At 36.1% G+C, this 15,908-nt stretch overlaps 1 protein-coding gene and 1 pseudogene across 1 annotated transcript in view; one reads left to right on the forward strand and one right to left on the reverse strand.

Moving 5' to 3' along the window:
* The window catches only part of Lrp1b (LDL receptor related protein 1B), a 1,711,024-nt gene that overhangs the window by 176,051 nt on the left and 1,519,065 nt on the right, over positions 1-15,908 (forward strand). The window lies entirely within an intron of this gene.
* Positions 7,624-8,430, reverse strand: LOC125350716 (annotated as a pseudogene).

Here is a 15,908-nt window from a genome sequence, read left to right on the forward strand (position 1 = left end):
ATTTACAAATCAAATCTTCACTCTGGTGACACTAGGAAAGCTGCCGTCATTAATAGTCAGAGCTTAGTGTCTGTCATTTCTAATTGCATTGGTTGGAAAATGGAACACTAGTTGTCAGGCGACATGTCACATTTATTTTTTTTGAAGATTACTGATATGGTTTGTATTTATTTATTCATGGAATCACCAAATACTGCAAGAATTTAGTTTTTCAATGGGATATTTTTTAAAATGAGAGTCTTCCTGTAACTTTGCTACAAAATGTATTTACATGTAGATATATTATTTTGATAATTTATTGATGCTGCTCAGATTCCATACTAGGATCTTCCTCTTAATTTAGACACTAAATCATTTTTATTTTTTATTTCTTTCCCATGCTAGTCATCAAACCCAGGTTCTTATATATGTTAGGTACGTTGTTCCAACACTGAGCTGAATCTCTAGTTGCTGCTAATAAAGTCCCAGGTTCTCAGAACTAATAGTATTTTTTCTGGTAATGAACTCTTTTCTGAAAACTATCAATTTGGTAACCATTTTTCTTACTATATCTGAAATTGTTTGTGATGAACAATTTAGATCCTCATAAATCACAGCTTGACTTGCTTGTTGACTTCCAAACTTTGTGGAAAACTTTATGAGCTGTAGGAAAATACCTAAACAGTTGACATTTCTACTGCCATTGTGACTGTAGTGTGTCTTGAGTTTTCTAGTTATCTCACTAGTACATAGTCTCAACTCTTTGATTAGGGGTGCAGTTTGTAATTATAGCAAAGACAGAAAAACGGCATTAACATATTTACAGGTAAAGTTTTCAACCAGGTTCTTTGTTTACAGAAGATTCCTGAATATAAGAGGAATAACTTATTCCTGATTCTGCTTAGTAATATACATTGTATGGCTACAGGGAAGATGGGTAAACATTAACTGCATTCTAGCCAAGTTAAGTCTTTTCATGACATGAATGAAAGTCCACCAAGGAAGGCCTTCTGTGTAATATACGAAATGGTGATGTTTAGAAATGAAATACTTTAGATAACAGACCATAGGTAGATGATAGATTGGTATTTAGATAAATGACAGACAGACAGATAGATAGATAGATAACATCTGAATATTATTTGAAAAGTTGGTGAGAGGGATTAAGGAAATATGTAAAAGTTGAAAAGCCTTTTGAAAGTGTATCATATGCATCTATGCTATCATATCTAAAGGCACACCCTTATACAACTAATACATAAAAATAAAAATAGTATTTACATGTATGGGTATATATGTCACAATCTAGAGCAGGGATGAAAGACCAAATTTGATAACAGATCTGACATGGTTATACATTTCAAGTTTAATAATTTTGCAGGCAATAATTGAAGTTTCCTGTTAGAAAGACTACCATACAAAAGCTTTTAAGAGACCAATCTGAGACTTATATCACTAGTTGTGTTCAGGTACATGCTTACTAAAGTGCAACACTGAATTGTTTATTAAATTTTCATCTATTTGTAATATTTTCATATTGGAGAGTAAGCAATATGTATGTAAAATATTATAGAAGTATTTTTCTTTTCAAAACCAGATTTTTACACAGCTTTCTTCATTTATAAAACACACATTTAACTTATTTTGCAAGTGAAATTAAAAAGTCAAGCTAGAATGTAAACTCCCAAAAGAGCATTATTTCTTAATTATCTTTATCTCCTCAATAGATCCTAGTTCCTAAAGCTGTCAGTAACAATTAGGGGACTGTGGATGAATGTAACTTTGAAGAAATGTGAATAAAACCTACATGTGTGGTGGTGCATATGCTGGTACTTGGACTCATGACCTGGGTATTTTTCCTTTGCACTTTACTTCAGGTCTGGCACTCAACTACTAAGCCACATCTCCGCTCCCAGCATATTGGGGCCAGAAATATGACCTAGTGGCAAAAGTGCTAGCCTCGTATACATGAAGCCCTCCGTTCAATTCCGCAGCACCACATGTGGAATGAGTTTTCTTTAAAAGCAAAAAAAAAGTAAACTTGAAGGCTTGGAATATGGCCTAGTGGCAAGAATGCTTGCCTCATATACATGAAGCCCTGGGTTCTATTCCAAGGCCCAGGACTGGCAAAAACAAAATAAAACAAAGAAGTGGTGCTGTGGCTCAAGTGGTAGAGTGTTAGCCTTGAGCTGAAGAGCTCAGGGACAGCATCCAGACCCAGAGTTCAGGCCCCCAAACCAACCAACAAACAAAAAAAAACACCCTCACAAAACTCAAAAATCTTTTAGCTGGGAATATGGCCTAGTGGCAAGAGTGCTTGCCTCATCTATATGATGCCCTGGGTTCGATTCCTCAGCACCATGTATATAGAAAATGGCCAGAAGTGGCCCTGTGGCTCAAGTGGCAGAGTGCTAGCCTTGAGCAAAAAGAAGCCAGGGACAGTGCTCGGGCCCTGAGTCCATGCCCCAGGACTGACAACAAAAACAAAACAAAACAAAAGAAGTTTATGGACATTTTTGCCCTGGCTGGCTTTGAACTACAATCCTTAGATCTAACCCTCCTTAGTGGGTAGGATTATAAGAATGAGCCATTAATGTCTGAGAACACTACTTTTCAAAACTCCCTTCTCATTGTGTTTGTGCGAGGGTTCTCTCTTCTTTGTTTTGTACACACATATAGTCATATGGTGTTTGAACAAAATCAGAGCTTACATGTTCTTCTCTAGGAACTCCAAGGTTTTCACACTTGTATGTCAATAAAAATTAACAAAGAAAAAGGTGACACTGATAAAAAAATCATCGTACACATAAATTGATTTGATTAATTGAAACCATGTGTACCTGCTTAAGGAAAAAAAAAATACATGAACAAAAAAAATAACGTTTCTTAGTATATGAGTGTTGTTTCTTCTTTTTTATTTGGAAATCATATTGATTTTATCAGAAATGACTAAACTTTTTTTTATTAGGATCGGTAGTGGAACTTAAAAGGAAAATTATACTCAATTACCTCAGTATTAAGACTATTTTAACAAGTTTTCATATGTAAATTCCTATTACAATTAAAAATGAATCTCATTTCAACCATTTTCAGTCAGCGAAATGTATTGCTAAACAGAATATATAATATGAAGTTCTTGCAAGTGTAAATAACTGAAGGGGACACTCGGCTCCAAGCGCTTCTCCCACCGGCAGGAGGAGCAGGGAGGGTATCCCAGGGAGGTAGAGCCAAGATGAGGGAGAGCCATGAAACCGCTGCCCCATTACCCTCTTACGTTTAAGGCAGGACACAGGACACTCAGGCAGGCAATTCCAGGGAGAAGTCGAAGCAACATCCAAGGTCTTTATTCTGGGGTTGTATTTTTAAAGCAATAATGGTGGCAGGAAGGGGTGGGATTTGGAGCAGCTAGCTAGGCACTGTGATAGGCTGGTTAGTCTGTCCATCCAGGGTTAAGTCATGGGGCTTCTCCTAAGGGCAGATGTCATGGCCCACAGGACCGGCCCTTGGTTGGTAGGTCATGGCCATCTTGGCGCACATGTGGTCTGAGACCGGAGGCGGGGCTGGTTAGAGCCGCCTTTCTGGTTCTGGACTCGGTAAAGGCAGGTGGGGCCAGCAGCCACGCGGCCCCAGGGCTGGAGAAGAGGCAAGCTGGCTAAGTCCGCCTCTTCAAAGCTGCAAGCCAGTGCCGAACAAATAACCTGAGGAGAAATGCTTTAACCCTGTAATCTGAAATTAAAAAAAAAAAAAAAAAAAAAGTCAGTCCCAGACTTGAAGTTGGGGCCTGGGCACTGTCCCTGAGCTGTTTGTTCGTTCGTTTTTTTCTTCCTCAATACTAGAGCTCTAACACTTAATCCATAGCTACATTTCCAGTTTTTTGTTTGTTTGTTTTGATTTTGCCAGTCCTGGGGCTTGAACTCAGAGCCTGAGCACTGTCCTTGGCTTTCTGTGTGCTCAAGGCAAGCACTCTGCCACTTGAGTAACACCGCCACTTCTGGCCTTTTTGTATATATGTAGTGCTGGAGAAACCAACCCAGTGCTTCATGTATACGAATGGCAAGAGTGGCACTCTTGCCACCAGGCCATATTCTTAGCCCACATTTCTAGTTTTTTGAAGGTTAGCTGGGGATAAGAGTCTCGTGGTCTTTCCTGCCCAGGCTGGCTTCTAACCTCTATCCTCTCTCTCTTTAGAAGCTAGCAATACAGACATCAGAAATCAAGGTCTGGAGCAAAAATCATTTGTGGTTTTATACTGAGTGAATGCTGTGGATATATCACTAATCTATCAGTGTCTTGTCCTGAGACTCAAACTAAAGGTCTTCTGCATATTAGGCTTCCTTACATGGCTTATGCAGTATCACTTAAGCCACACCTCAAGGCAGGTCTTTCCTTTGTTATTTTAGAGACTCAATTCTGTTTCTACCCAGTCTGACTTTGAAATGTAATTGTGTGGATCTCAGCCTCTTGTGTAGCTAGGAATACATGTTTAAATCACAAGTACCCAGTGATTGTGAGTATGTGTGTATGTGTGTGTGTGCTGTTTGATATATTATTAATGATAAGAAAGGCCTTATTAAAATCACAAAAATGTATACTTTTTCATCATATCTGCATTATGGCCCTTTAATGATTTTAAGTTTGATTCAAGAACTAAATTCCTGATAATCTCCAGTATGAAATAAAATCAGATTGAATTTCTTATTGAAATGTTGAAAATTAAACATTCCAAGTAAGTGGATCTACAAATACTTTTGTTTCCAGATAAAAATGTTAAAAACCAATAACTCAGCTTTTCATTAATAGGCTAAATATTTCATAGGTGTGATTAATTGTAGGCAGAAATTTCTGCACCTGCATTCACCTGCTTGTGGATTCAATTAGTCATCAATGTCTTTCTTTGAGATATAGAGCTTGAAAATAATACCTGAAAATTTCCAGTTTTGACTTATAAAACAATAGGTGTCCATCCTAAATACTGATAAACTTCACTCATAGATGTTACTTGATAAAGGAAATTATGCATTGTAAAAATCTGTTTCAAATTTGTTTTTGATAATATGATAGAATGACAATAGGGGTATACATACACATATTATAACAAATAAACGTTCTGATAACTGTTATGTCCTGAATCTAAAGCAAATGATCCTGTACATTTCAAAAAATTCATAAAGGAGAAATACTAAATTCATTGAACACCTGTTCTGAAGTAATCTTGGTGATTATCACATGGATTCATAATAAGTTTCATTTCTGAACTCTTTCAAAATAATATGTAATTGGAGATGGATGTAGGGTCACTTACACAGAAACAATTAATATACTATTAAGACAAAATGGTTGAGTTCATCCAAGAAAATGTGATATGGTTAAAATAAGAAACAAGAAATGTACTAAAATAAGAAATGTACTAAAATAAGAAATTTACTAAAATAAGAAATGTACTCTTTACCCGAATTATATAACTGTAATCATGCTGCACATCAACTTCATAATAACAATGCATGAAAAAACAACCAAAAAACTCCCACTACAATAACTTTCCAAGCTTAACTTAGCCATATTAATAAATCTAGAACAATGGTAGTGACATTTGATAAGGAAGACTAGAACAGAAGAGATCAGTGATGTCTCAAGAGAGAAGAGTTCTGTGAAATGGTGTAAAGTGAAGAATGATGGATCCCTATAATTTCTAGCCAGTGAAATGATTGGCACTGACATATTGTCACTTTCAAAGCAATGTGTGTGTGTGTGTGTATCTCATATCTCTCTCTCTCTATATATATATCTCTCTCTATCTCTCTATCTAACTTATCTATCTATATGAGTTGAAAAGGTAAGTAAGTATTGCAGGAGAGTATAATAAAAAAGTAAGAATTTATATATACAATAAAATTTGGGGTCATGTGTTATGTTCTTTTTAGTTATAACCTGGTCCCAATAGCATTTTTACTGATGCCTCATGGTCTCTCTCTGCACTATAAATCACCATCGCCAGCCATTCCCTTATTAATTTTTACTGTTACCATCTAGGAAATCCCTCTGGGTGCCTGCCTTTAATTACCAAAATACAGTACAATCATGAAATGAGTAAAAGCTAAATCCAAAATTAAATAAAAGCAGGTCATCTACATAGTAAGAAAGGCCCTAATATTGAGCAAGCTAAGCCATTTCCAAACTAAAAACAAATGGCCTAAAGTAAACAAGGATACCCCTAGAAAAAAGTATCTCTTATTGAGGAGACCAGGGACTTCCATTACACAGAAGCCTTGTACTAATACACCCTTAAAATGAGTTTTTCTAGGATATTTCACTCATTTTAAGAGTATGCTCACAATTAAGCATATTCTTAAGACTGCATGTGTGAAATATTAGTAGTAATGTGAACAAAGTTGATATAAGTTATATTGCAACATGCCTCAGTGTTTATACAAATGTAATTTTCCCTGGAACGTTGATTTATATTGTTCAGTGGCCACAAGGAATTAGGAAAGAAAAATTTTTAAATGTAAGCAGTGATAATTGCAATTGTAATATAAGAAAATACCTTGTTTTTCTTTTTTAAAATTATTTATTGTCAAAGTGATGTACAGAGGGGTTACAGTTTCATATGTAAAGCAGTGGGTACATTTCTTGTACAATTTGTTGCCTCCTCCCTCATTTGCCTCCCTCCACTTTCACTTTCACTTCCCCCATGAGTTGTTCATTTGGTTTCCACCAAATGGTTTTGTAAGTATTGCTTTCGGAATCATTTGTCTTTTTATCCTTTGTCTCTCGATTTTGATATCCCCTTTCTCTTCCCTAGTTCTAATACAGTGTATACAGTATCGAGAGTACTCAGATGAGATACAGTGATAGCACAGGGAAAACCACAGGAAGGGGATACAAGAGGATCATCAACAAAAACAAAAACAAAAGAGCTACCATTTCACATGGCATGTTGAAAGTAATTACAACAGTGATATAATACTCATTTCCATAACATGGAGTTCATTTCACTTAGCATCATCTTATGTGTTCATAAGGGCATAGCTATTAGGCTCTTGTGATCTTCTGCTGTGACTAGCCTAAACCTGTACTAATTATTCCCTATGCTGGAAACCATAGAGTCCATGTTTCTTTGGGTCTGGCTCATTTCACTTAGTATAATTTTTTTCTAAGTCCTTCCATTTCTTTACAAAAGGGGCAATGTGGGCTGGGGATATAGCCTAGTGGCAAGAGTGCCTGCCTCAGATACACGAGGCCCTAGGTTCGATTCCCCAGCACCACATATACAGAAAACGGCCAGAAGCAGTGCTGTGGCTCAAGTGGCAGAGTGCTAGCCTTGAGCGGGAAGAAGCCAGGGACAGTGCTCAGGCCCTGAGTCCAAGGCCCAGGACTGGCCAAAAAAAAAAAAAAAAAAAAGGGGCAATGTCATTCTTTCTGATAGAGTCATAAAATTATATTGTGTATATGTACCACATTTTCCTGATCCATTCATCTACTGAGGGGCATCTGGATTAGTTCCATATTTTAGCAATGAGAAATTGTGCTGTGATGAACATTGTTGTGCTGGTGGCTTTACTGTGTTCTTGTTTGTAAATTTTTTTTTGGATTTAAAAAAATACTTTATTAACCACTTGACATGAGTTTATGTACTTTGGTATACATAGTATTGCAAGAAAAACAAAACCAATATACTAAAGAGTTCAGAGTTTTTAGCCAACACTTGACTTCTGGGCTTCAGAAAGATGTGGAAACTTTTCCCCAAGAAATTTTTCTTTCTTTTTCTGTAAATTTGTCTTTCTTGCTTTGATATGAGCTTTTTTCTCAAGTCTCAGTCTGATGAAATAGTCCACATAAGGCATTGCAAAGAATCATTTCCTATTGTATCTTTTATTTAGGTACCAAGATATAGGCAACGCCTTTGAGCTTGTGCCAGATGATTCTTCCAAAGATGTCCCTTCTCCAAGCACCAGGTCTAGCTTTATCTTGACCTGTCTAAAGAAGCCTTAAAGCATATTCTCTTTCCAGGACAACTTTATCCAATGCATTCATGGACTTAACTACCTTTTCTAACCATTCTAGAGTTGGCATTGGCAATCTTTGCCACTTGGCCTTTTGCTGTAGAGTTAGAAGCATGTTTCTTTCTTTCAGGAGGACATACCAACGTTTATGTAAGTCTTCGTTACTTTTTTGTCTTGTTAACAGGTCCATGCAGTTCCAGATTTTACTTTTTGTTCTCCCCAATTCTTCGGGTCATCAAAAAATTCTTCGAGTCCTCTTGTTGACAATGTGGAATGAATTAATCTAGGCTGGTGCAAAGAAGTGATATTCACTACACTCTTGAGCAGCACATTAAGAGAAAGCCTGCAACCTGTGCCAGTGGAGGGCCTTGGAAGTTATTAACAACCTGGACGCCTTCAGGCACGCCAAGTGCCTTCTACAAAATACATCCAAGATGCCCCCAGCCATTTATTTTTCATCTATTAGGTAGATGCCTAAGAGCTGGGTCATAGGGGGGCTCTATGTTTAGCTTTCTGAGGAATCTCCATATCGCTTTCAAGAGCGGTTGAACAAGTTTACATTCCCACCAACAATGAAATAGGGTTCCCTTTTGGCCACATCCTCTGCAGGATTTGTTATTATTAGTTGTCCTGATAATGGACATGCTTAGTGGGGTGAGGTGGAATCTCAATGTTGTTTTGATTTGCATTTCTTTTATAGCCAGTGATGTAAAGCACTTTTTCATGTATCTCTTGGCCATTCTCATTTCCTCTTCTTAGAAGTCTCTTTTAAGTCTTTAGCCTACTTATTGAGTGGGCTCTTTGAGGCTCTTGACTTCATATTGAGTTGGTTCTTTGAGGTTTTGTTTTGGAGACATATAATTTGTTTAGTTCTGCATATATTTTAGATATGAAGCCTTTGTCCTCTGTATGGCCAGTAAAGATATTTTCCCAATCTGTGGGCTTTCTGTTTATCTTGCAAGGTATGTCCTTTGCTGTGCAGAAGTTCTGCAGTTTGATGCAGTCCCATTTGTCCCACCTTTTTTCATTTCTTGCATTTCTGGTGCTTTGTTAAGGAAGTTTCATCCTGTGCCAAAGAGCCCAAGTGTTTCCCCTACTCCTTTTGTAGTGTTTTCAGGGTATCTGTTTTATTTCGAGGTCTTTGATCCATTTGGAATTGATTTTGGTGCAGGGTGATATAAAAGGATCTAGTTTTAATTTGTTGCAAGTGTTGAACCCATTTTGCCAGCACCATTTGTTAAAGAGGCTATCTTTCTTCCATCCTATTTTTTAACTCCTTTATCAAAGTTTAAGTAGGCATAGTTCCGTGGGTTCATTTCTGGGTCTTCAGTTCTGTTCCATTGGTCCTCAGGCCTGTTCTTGAGCTGATACCAAGCTGTTTTCATTACTATAGCTTTGTAATAGAGCTTGAAGATTGGTATTGTAATTCCTCCAGCATTGTTCTTTCTATTTAGGATTGTTTTTGCTATTCGGGGTCTTTTATTATTCCACATGAATTTCTGGATTGCTTCCTCTATTTCATTAAAAATGGTGTTGAGATATTAATGGGTATTGCATTGGATTTGTAGATCGCCTTTGGTAATATTGCCATTTTGACGATATTAATCCTTCCAATCCAAGAGCATGGGAGGTTTTCAATATTCTTAATTCTACCTAAACTTCATTTTCCATGTTTTTAAACTTCTCATCATAGAGTTCTTTCACTTCTTGGTTAAATTTATTCATAGGTATTTTATGTTTTTTGAGGCTATTGCAAAAGGAGTTCCTTTTCTGATTTTGGTCTAGTTCTTAGGGTTGTTGGCATACAGAAAAGCCATTGATTTTTGAGGGTTTGTTTGATATTCTGCTACTTTGCCAAAGTTTTGGATCAGCTCAAGTAGCTTGAGAGTAAAGTCTATGAGATTCTTTAGATACAGGATCATGTCATTTGCAAAGAGAGAGAATTTGACTTCATCTTTTCCTATTGGGATCCTCTTTTTGTCTTCTTGTCTTATTGCTCTGGCTAGGAATTCCAGTACTATGGTGAAAAAGAGAGGAAAGAGCAAACAACCTTGTCTTGCTCCTGATTTTAGAGGAAATGGCTTTAGCTTTCCCCAGTAAGAGTAATGTTTGTTATGGGTGTGTTGTAGACAGCCTTAAGTATATTCAGGAATGTTCCCAGGAATCCTACTTTCTCCAAAGCTTTTATCATAAATGGGTGCTGGATTTTATCAAATGCTTTTTTCCACATAGAGTGAAATAATCATATGGTTCTTGACCTTGCTCCATTGATGTGGTAAATTACATTAATTGACTTGTGTATATTGAAGCAGCTCTGCATATGGGGAATTAATCCAGTTTGGTCATAGGGTATAATGTTTTTGATGATCTGTTGAAGTTGATTGGCAAGAATTTTGTTGAAAGCTTTTGTGGCAATGTTCATGAGGGAAAACGGTCTATAGTTCTCTTTCCTTGATGAGTCCCTGCCTGGTTTTGGGATAAGGGTTATACTGGCATCATAGAATGTGTTTGGTAATGAACTTTCTCTTTAAATTTCATTGAAGTGTTTGAGAAATACTGTTGTGAGTTCTGTTATGAAGGCCTTGTAGAATTCTGCTATGAATCCATCTGTAGCTGGGCTTTTTTTGGTTGGGAGATCTCTTATGACATTTTCTATTTCAATACTAGATATGGGTATATTTAGAAGGTTTAAATCTTCATGGTTAAGTTTGGGCATATCAGTTTTTGTTAGGAATTCGTCAATTTCTTCCAGGTTCTAAAATTGGTTGGTGTAAAGGTTTGCAAAATAGTCCCTTATTGTGTTCTGAATCTTTGTTGTTTCTGTGGTGATGTTACCTGTTTCACCTCTGATCTTGTTTTTTTGGATGTGCTGCCTTTGTTTTTTGGTCAGGTTTGCTAGGGGTCTGTCTATCTTCTTAATTTTTTCAAAGAACCAACTCTTTGTTTTGTTGATGCTTTCAATTTTCTTTCTAAGTCATTTAATTCTGATTTGATTTTAATTATTTGCTTCCGTCTATTGGTTTGGGGTTTTCCTTGTTGTTCTCTTTCAAGGAGCTTAAGGTGCATCCTTAAGTTGTTGAAGTGATGTTGAAGTGATGTTTCTCTGGTTTGTTGATATAGTCACTCAGCAATATGAATTTTCCTTTGAGTACTGCCTTTGCTGTATCCCAAATGAGCTTAAACTTTGTATGCTCAACTTGGTTTAATTCTACAAACTTTTGAATTTCTCTTCTAATTTCTTCAATGCCCCACTGGTGGTTCAGTGATGTATTATTTAGTCTCCATGAATTGTAGGATTTTCTGTGGTGGCCGTTTGAGTTGACCTCTAATATTATTCCACTGTGATCTGAAAGAATGCAGGGAATGATTTTGATACTTCTGAATTTGTACAGATTTTCTTTGTGCCTTAAGATGTGATCTATTTTGGAGAATGTTCCATGTGTTGCTGAAAGGAATGTAGATTCTGGTGTTGCTGGATGGAATATTCTGTAGATGTAGGTTAAGTCTAGTTGGTCTATGCAGTTCTTTAGTTCTGAGGTTTCTTTGCTCAGTTTTTGGCATGTCCAGAAGTGACAGTGGAGTGTTAAAGTCTCCAACAACCAATGTGTTTGGATCTATGAGTGTTTTTAGAGCCATAGTGTTTATTTGATGAGGTTGGGTGCTCCTATATTTGGGGTGTAGATGTTTAGGATGTTTATATCCTCCTGTAGGAAAGATCCCTTTATTAGTATGTAGTAGCCTTCTTTGTCTCTTCTTATCATTTTTAATTTGAAGTCAATTTTATCTGGTACTAAGATTGCAACTCCAGCCTGCTTGTGGGAGATGTTTGCTTGGTAGATTTTATTCCAGACTTTCACTTTTAGAAGATGTTCACTTTTGCTGAGTAAATGTGTCTCTTGGAGGCAGCATAAAGATCAATCTTGACTTTTGATCCAACTTATGAGCCTATGTTGTTTAATTGGAGATTTAAGTCCATTAATTTTGAGAGTTAGGACTGAGAGATGATCATTTGTTCCTTTCATCATAGCTATCTTGTTAAAGGCTGTGTCTTCCCAATTCTTGATCTAATATTCCGATTTTCTGTTTAGGGTTCATTTCTCTGTATTGTGATCTTGATTATTTTCCATATTTAGGACATCCTTGAGAATTTTCTGTAATGCTGGTTTGGTGGAAATATATTGTTCATTTTTCCTTACAGTGGAAGACCTTTATTTGACCTTAAGCTATGAATCAGAGTTTAGCTGGGTACAGTATTCTTGTTTGATAATTATTTTTCTTTAGGGTGTGGCATACCTCATTCCAGGCTCTCCTTGCTTCCATGGTCTCTGCTGAGAAGTCTGGGGTAATTCTGATTGGTTTTCCTTTATGTGATTATTTTCTTCTCTCTAGCTGCTTTAGGGATTCTTTTCTGGGTCTGTTTTGATCCTGATTTGATCACAATGTGTTGGTGGGATGTCCTATTCTGGTCTGGTCAGTTTGGGGTTCTCCTTGTTTCTCTTAATGTGATTCCTACATTGAAAATTGACTCAAGAAATATAACAAAATCACAAAAAGCATATTCATTTTAGTAACTTCTCTTTTTTAATTTATAGATTTATTTTTGTTCTGGGTTATTTTAATTGTAATAATTATTATTGTTGTGAAAGATAACTATTATTTTAACTAATAAAAATATATTGGATATCAAATATTGCTTCAAAACATTCATGTTTCACAATATTATTGAAATCAGGCTAAAACTTTCTTCTCCTTTTTTCATTCCTTTTTGATGAAAACTTTCAAAATGCTTTCTTCTAGCTTTTGAAAATTATAACAAAGGATTGTTATCTATTGTCGTCCTGCTGTTAAACAGCATACCAACTATTTTTCCAACTCTAACTTAATATACATATATCAAATAGCACACTCACACACACAGACACACTCACAATTAATGAGCACTTGTGACATTCCTACACCTCCCCAACCCACAGGCTAGGCAAACACTGTTGTACTCACAGCTTCTATAAGAGATTACTACATTGATTTTTAATATGCTGAAGTAGTTAGGATGTCAATGGCTAATTATATGAAGATATTTTTTGTTTGTTCATTTGTTTTTTTATTCCCAGTAATTTGAAGCTAAGTTTTGGAGAACATAAACTGAGAAATTTGGAGAACAGTAAAAATAATAATAATAATAATAATTACATAAGGTATTATATACGCGGTCCCGCCAAGCAGACCTTGTCAAAATTAAAAAACAGTAATAATATGCCAATAAACACTAAGTAAAAATATTAACAGACTATATTCCAAGGATAAAGAGGCTGGAGTGGCCACTATCATAAACAGAGTGACTTACAGTTGCTGTGATGATTGTTTCCAGTTCTTTTTTTCTATTTGCACTTTCTCTCCATATTCTCTTCCTTGCTTGAAGATAAAATTTTAACAGAGAATGCTGCTAAAATTGTAAAAAATTTGCTAATGGTGATGAAGGTGGAGAAGACACTATAAATCTAGAATGAAGTAAGTGTATTTATTGTGTATTCTAATTGGCTTCATCTTATTATTTGGTGCTCTGATCATGAAATACAGGTCACATTTACAGATGTTACCACATTAAGCAGTGAGTTTTACCAGAATAAACAACTGTCTAGCAAGGACCTGAAAGTGTCTTTCATTTAACTTTAATTTTACTCATTACACTAATTATGTTTTGTAACTAGGAATTGTGCTGTCACTCCACAACACAGTACACAAGTGGGCACCAACAAATGTCATGAGTTACAGAATATTAACATCCATATTTGCTGTCTAACAGAGCTTTTTTTCTCAAAATAATTGTGTTATTTTTATGTTATTTGTTGCATCCTTGGTAAAAAATGGATAAAAATGAAAAATATTTTAAATTTATTTATTTCTGTATTGTCAAAGTGATGTACAGATGGATTAGAGTTTCATGTGTAAGGCAGTGCATACACTTTAATTTTGAATGATATTGTATTTCACCTAAACCGGTATGGAAAATAAGTTTTATTCTTATATTTAAATATAAAGATGTGTTTTTGCTTTGAAGCATTTCATAATCTTCAGTCATGTAATTAACACTAATGAAACAGAGAATGACACTTACATTATAATGTAACCAAAGTGCTTATTTTACAAAGTGCTAAATTGAACAATGAATTCAGTTTGTTTAATAGAAGGCACAACACAAAATTGGAAGAACCACTGAAGAATTATCAGATAAGGGTGCGTTTAATAGTTCAATTTAGTGCTGATGTGGTTAATGATACAGAAAAAGAAAGAGGGCAGGAGGCTGACAAAAAGACAAATCATTCCAATCCAATACTTACAAAACCATTTGGTGTAAACCAACTTCTCAACTCTGGCGTGGAGAGGGAAAGTGGGAGGAAGGAGGGGTTGGGGAAATGAGGGAGGAGGAACAAGGTGAACAAGAAATGTACTCACTACCTTACATATGAATCTGTAACCCCTCTGTACCACACTTTGACAATAAAGAAAAAAATTAACAATTAAAAAAAACTAAGCTTTAAAAACAAAAACCTAAGGGCTGGGAATATGGCCTAGTGGCAAGAGTGCTTGCCTCCTACACATGAAGCTCTCGGTTCGATTCCCCAGCACCATATATATGGAAAACGGCCAGAAGGGGCGCTGTGGCTCAGGTGGCAGAGTGCTAGCCTTGAGCAGGAAGACGCCAGGGACAGTGCTCAGGCCCTGAGTCCAAGGCCCAGGATTGGCCAAAAAAAAAAAAAAAAAAAACAAACCCCTAAAAAAAACCAAGCATTTCCTAAAGGCATTTTGGGTTAGGATTGGGCCACAAAAATAAATCTTCACACAAAAAAAGAGAGAGATCAGAATTAAAAAAGAAAAGAATATATATGTGATATAATAAACTGAATCAACAAGCCTTTGTTTTAACACATCAATATGTTGAGAAAGATCAAAGATGAAAAAATGAAATGAAAAACATTTCCTTTTTTTAATTTATGTGGTATCAGGTCTTGAACTCAGGGTTTTAGACTTGTCTTTCTTTTTTTTAATAATTAATTAAATTATGTTGACAAGGTGTTGTACAAAAGGGGTGCAGTTACATAATAGGGCAGTGAGTACATTTCTTGTGATATCTTACACCCTCATTTTTCTTTCCCTTCCCTAGATCAGGTAGGCATAGACTTGTTTTTCTTGACCTTTTTTTTTTTTTAAAAAAAATTCTTATTTATTGTCAAAGTGATGTACAGAGAGGTTATAGTTTCATATGTTAGGCTTTTGGTGAATTTCTTGTACTCTTTTTTAACTCCTTCCTCATTCCCCCCTCTACCTTCCCCTTTCCCTTTCTCCCCATGAGTTGTTTAGTTGATTTACACCAAATGGTTTTGCAAGTATTGCTTTTGGAGTCGTTTGTCTTTTTATCCTTTATCCCTCAATTTTCATATTCCCTTTCACTTTCCTAGTTCTAATACCAGTATATACAGTTTCCAATGTACTCAGATAAGATACAGTGATAGTGTGGGTACAACCACAGGAAGGGGATATGAAAGGATCATCAACAAAAGAAGCTACTGTTTCACTGTTGAAAGTAATTACAACAGTGATATAACAGTCGTTTCCATAACATGGAGTTCATTTCCTGATCTTTTGATGCACTATCACTCAAGATAAGGCTCCAGCCCTGGTTTCCGCTGACTTCTGAAATGGAGTATCACAGATTCTTTTGCTAATCCAAAAAGAGGATTGTGGAACCAGTCCTCTGGATCTCACTCTTCTGAGTGTCTGAGATTAAAACCAGGTGCTACTTGCTCCTGGTGCACTTTGAATTCTTTAAGCATTGAAGTTACCAAAAGTCTTGCTCTAGTATCCAAATCTGTATTCTTTTCTAATGTAACAATCAACTACCTGGGAGCAGGATCAAATAAAATACTA

Source organism: Perognathus longimembris, chromosome 4 (assembly GCF_023159225.1).
Source record: "Perognathus longimembris pacificus isolate PPM17 chromosome 4, ASM2315922v1, whole genome shotgun sequence".
Classification (NCBI taxonomy): domain Eukaryota; kingdom Metazoa; phylum Chordata; class Mammalia; order Rodentia; family Heteromyidae; genus Perognathus; species Perognathus longimembris.